This window comes from Squalius cephalus, assembly GCF_949319135.1.
Source record: "Squalius cephalus genome assembly, chromosome: 7".
In the NCBI taxonomy this organism is placed as follows: Eukaryota; Metazoa; Chordata; class Actinopteri; order Cypriniformes; family Leuciscidae; genus Squalius; species Squalius cephalus.
The window spans coordinates 17,694,167-17,699,443 of record NC_137128.1 but is presented as its reverse complement, the minus strand read 5'-3'; the positions used below and the strand labels follow the sequence as shown (position 1 = coordinate 17,699,443).

At 36.9% G+C, this 5,277-nt stretch overlaps 1 protein-coding gene across 1 annotated transcript in view; it reads left to right on the top strand.

The window, feature by feature from the left end:
• Window positions 1-3,262: 3,262 nt before the first annotated feature.
• LOC307161378 (glutamate-rich protein 6) overlaps window positions 3,263-5,277 on the top strand; it is a 23,588-nt gene continuing 21,573 nt past the window's right edge. The window contains exon 1 of the mRNA XM_079876042.1: window positions 3,263-3,325. The gene's annotated coding sequence lies outside the window, so the exon portion shown is untranslated. The remainder of the gene's footprint in view (window positions 3,326-5,277) is intronic.

Here is a 5,277-nt window from a genome sequence, read left to right as displayed (position 1 = left end):
AATGACTGCAGAGTTCCCCTGCCATTGCATCCGCATCACATAACTCCCTCCCTGAAAAAAATGAATATCCAGATTGGTCCTCCTTATGCAATTCTTACAATAAGTAGAATGGAAAAAGCAATACCTGTTGCATGATACCACATCCATCATAGGGTGTAGCATAGACAAGACCTCCGTAAGTGGGAATGGTGTGTCCACAGTGAGGTGGCAACTTGGCAAGGGGAACAGGTGCACCATTACCTGTGATTTGCATAAAAAGGGGATTAAGACTTAAAGCACATGGGTTTTTCCTGTATTTATGCAGTTCACATTAAAAATCAAGTCTGAGTGGGACAGTTAATGACTAATGCAAGAAACTAAGATATTATGCTGCCATCAAATTTAGTAAACAAATAAATTCACAGGTTACCTCGACAAAGCTCAATTTGTGCTACTTCTGGACCACTAAGTTGCAACTTCATGAGATCATCACCACACCTCAATTTTGGAGACATGGCATCCCAGGCTGCTTCAGAAGAACTAACTAGTTGCCCTGCAAGTAAGCAAGCAGAGATGGGAAGTAACAAAGTACAAATACTTACAGAACTTAAATAGATTTTTCTGGTAGCAGTACTTAATTTTATTTTTCTGACAACTTTACACACTCCTTACATTTTTACACCAATATCTGTACTTTTCTACTAACATTTTCAAACCAGGTTCGTTACTTTAGTTTTAATCTGTATTTGGTGGCATCTCTAATAAATCATGAATCAGTTAGTCTTGACTGGCAAGCGCTAGGATTCGGCTCATGCGCGTTCTGCGCCTCCACCAAAAGGTTTCTTTCGATCAGAGTAATCAATGCGAGAGACTCGAGAATGGAGTGGAAGTGCCCAGGTGGAGCAGAGGCAAAACTAATGATCTGTTTAGGACTTAAAGTACAGGTCAGTTTCATCTGGCTTTTGTTGTTTTGTCTTTGATTACTTAGTTAAGCATCAAACGTCTAATAACTGTTTGCAGCATCACCCCATTACCATCATCACTCAAAATACTGTATGCTAAAGGACATCATTTTTACCATTTGCAGTGGATCTCAACCTTTTTTACTCCAAGGCCCCCCTCCTCTGGTTTGGGCTGTTCCAAAACAAATCAAAGAATACATACGAGAGGTGGTGCTTGTTTTAATTGTTTTTAATTTTCTTATTTATCGTAGTAACAAATTTAATGAAATATATTTTAATTAATTAATTTTGAGTCATCTTAAAATGCCCCCTGGAGGATCACTTAGGCCCCTTAGTGGGCCGCATCCCACAGGTTGAAGACCACTGATCTATTGTAAAGTTACAGAAGTAATTAAGCAAACAAACATTCACGTCTTATGATAGGTTTAGAGGGAGCAATGGGGCAGACAACCCTTACAAAAATTAACGATGGTTTTTACTAGATACAAAACCAAAAACCATGGTTACTATAGTTAAACCATAGTAACCACTAGGGGTGGGAATCGATATGCTGGCGCAAAATATCAATATTTTAATGACTAAAATAAGGTGCTCTAAATCGATTTCCCTGCTCTCAGCATCACTACTTCATGGCTCCTAGAGGTGGCGCTCAACACATGAATGAGGGAAAAGTGAACAAGTTAACTAGCCTAAGAAAACGTTTTTTTAACGGGATGGTGGACAGCTGTGAGAGTCAAATAATCGATGCCCAAGCCAAGTTTAAATCCAGAGTCTGAACCCACTTTGGCTTTTATACCATTGATGGGACAAACATGTTGTAAACGTTTAAGAATCCGCTCTACAGCGCTCAAAATGCTAGGGGGAAAAGCTGGTATCGTCACATACCCAAGAACACCATTACATCCCATGGTTATTTTAAGGAAGCTGGTAAACACTGAAATGTTCTAGGTTTAAATAAAGAGGTTGGTAAACTTTAAAACGTACCAGGTTTAGCCTATATAAAACAATTTGATAAGCAGTTAAATGTGTCAGTTTACACACAAAGAAAAGTTTAAGCTTTTAAAAAGTACAAGCATAAAAGGTTTAATTTACTTCAAGTTAAAATTAATTTACAGACTGAAAAACTTTGTGCCAGTTTGGACTTAAATAAAGAGAAAAACTGTACTATCATGATGTATCATAGGATTGTCTAGCAATATATTGATTATCGCTGAATTGCTGTATCATGATTTATCGGTATCGCGAGCCATGTAGCCCATCGTATCCCGAAGTACCCTGTGATTCCCACCATAGTAACCACAAATTAACCATGGTTTTGCTACACTAACTATAGTTGAACCATGGAATTTGTAGTGAAACTATGGTTATACAAATGGTAATCAATCCACCAAAAAACTACTTTTACTATATAAAACCATAGTTAATTTTCATATGGGGAAAAATGTGACTCATGATAGTGCAATGACATGTTCAGTGTTAGGATTTTTCTATAAAGATAGTCAAGCAATTATTATACTAATTTTGACAAGCAATTTAGAAAATATAGTTGTTAAATCTAGAGTATAAGTTATTTTAAGATAAAATAACACATGGTCATAACTAGGGCTGCACGATTATGACAAATCATAATTGTTGATTGTTCCCTTGAAATTGTAATTAATTATGATAATCACAATTTACATTGAATGATGTTTTGAATAGTTTGTCAATGGGACCCACATTTCCTCGGTCATCAAGCTGCGACCCAACTTTTTAGGAATTATATAGGCCTATTATAATACATTTGTTTACACAAAAATTGTTGACACAAGTAGGCTACCGTCCCCCTTTACTTAATATACAAATAAATTGTAAGAATATGACTAATACAATACTGATAAACAAACCTATGAGGTTAAGCCATTAAATAGCAGTCCCAAACTAGTTTGTTAATACAATGTTGGTATGAGCCACCACAGTCATTTAAAAATATACAAAATAACCAATAAGTGGCATTTTGGGGTTATGGAAACAACAGTTACCATGGTGATACACAATGCTTACAAGAACTGTTAAAGTGAGTGTCGGCTACGAGCGAAGTATAACGACTGACAGGACATGAAATTTCGTTTTTCTGAGGTGAGAGACTTTATTTCGTATCAATGAAAATAACGATAGAATAATAACACTGACATATAGCCTGACAACATCTCATCTGACCGCACATACTGAATATGGACAAAGCGTTTTTTTTTCTAATTTAAAACGTAACGACGTTGCATGCTTGCAGTTTATTTCGCTTATTTATAGTGAAGCGATATACAGCGCTCTCCGCCGCATTTGCGCGTGCAATTGAAGAGGGCGCGCGCTACCGCAGACAGGACAGGAAAGTCAGTTTTTCTGAGGTGAGAGACTTTATTTCAGTTTACACTTACGTCTCTGGTAGTTCCTATTGTGTTGGTTCTCTGAAGTAGTCGTGGTTCGCCTCTCACAACGCAACATGCTCTAAACACACCACGCAAAATAGTGTAAGCGGCTTTTTTGTAATCGCGGTTTTGAACGAATAGGCCTCGTAATCGTGGCATCCGTAATCGCAATCGCGATTAGAAATTCGATTAGGCTAATTGTGCAGCCCAAGTCTACTTTAAATGTAACTGAAACAAATTTACATTATGTGCAAACAAATTACAATGAGGTGGTTGTTTTGCAACAAGTTGGAGAGTCCCGGAGACATGCTGATGGAAATAGGGTGAATTGCCCTAATGTGGGACATTTTTTGCACTTCAGACTTCTGTGACATATTTCGATGTGTAACCAAAACATTAAATCCACACCCAATACCATTTAAAAAAAACCGGGATGTGTCCTAATCAAAATCAAGAGAAAATTCAGATAACCCATTCATAAGAGAAATTATAGACATATTAGTGCTCTTATTGCAAGTCGTCTGAGAAAATCTGCAGCTTCCTAATGTTGATAGGTTAACAATTTGAAATGCAACTTGCGAGTTCTTTTTATTAAATGTATTATGAGGTGAGGTCCAGTTACCAGTGTGACACTAAAACAGGTAGTAGTAATGAGTACGTTTTACTTAAGGAGCCTACAGAGCCTCAGCCCATACTTAACTGGAGTTAAAAAAAAAAAAAAAAAAAAATTTCCATAGGCCTACATCACCTTTTAGCAGAGTCTCTTTAAACAGAAGTAGCCTACGCTATTTGTTTTTCTACTTGAGTGAAGGAAGAGTGTACTTTTGTCATAAGCAAGTAAATAAATAAAACAAACTGGAAAGGCTTTGCAAACACATAAAATTCCCTCTTCATTACATTGGACTTAAGCATAGCCTAAATGAAATTAAACCAAGTGATCATTTCATAGGCCTACCTGCGACTCTGGGGTCGTCACCAAGGTGCTCAAAATCAGCCAAGGACTCATCAACAATTCCCTCGTGCTCTGACATAGAATGTTCTGATTTATTCCCGCCCCCTCCATTGTTTGTTTCTCGCGTTCCAGATAATTCTAGCACACTTCGGCACTCTATTAAAATAATGCATGTGAAAAACACGAAGAGTTTCTGCCGTATTTTCGCATACGCCATTCTGCTACGTGCGTGTTCCAGTGTCAGTGACGTGTTTTTTAAGCATTTGCACATTATGTAAATTATCGCGCATAAGTAAAATCACCTGTTCCCGTACGCGAGATTCAATGCCTGAGGGCTGTTTCATAAAAGACGCTAAGAAAAGCGGGGATTAAACGCCAACACCTGAGTTGAATGAACCTAACAAATAAGTTGGGGCTAAAGTGGTTTCATAAAAGGTAGGCCTAATTAAAGTTCACACAACCCAACTAATTTGATCCAGGTTTATCTAGTTTGGATAATTGCGTGTGCACGCGTTTAGGTCGACCATGGATCAAATCGATACACCATTCAAACATCATATATTTAGCTGTTTTATGGTTTGAGACATGGCGTTTTCCTCAGTGCAAAACTTACTTTTCACAGGTATATTGTCCATCTGTAAATGTGGGAAAGTCGAGCCAATATTTCCATTTTGCTGCTAAACTTCACGTTGAACGATCGAGCGCTGCCAAAAAGGTGCGCAATAATTCTGACTAATATGCTTTGAAAATTAATATGCGATATTTTATAACACCAGTAATATCTTCTAACTATAATAATTTATCTTTAGGATGTCGGATAAGTTGCAGTGAACTTGTAGCTCATTACACTCATAGCCTATGTTTTATACTTAGAATTAATGAAAAAAAATTAACATTAGCTTATTAATTATATATATATATATATATATATATATATATATATATATATAACCCTCCCTCCCTTTTAATTCTAGTTATT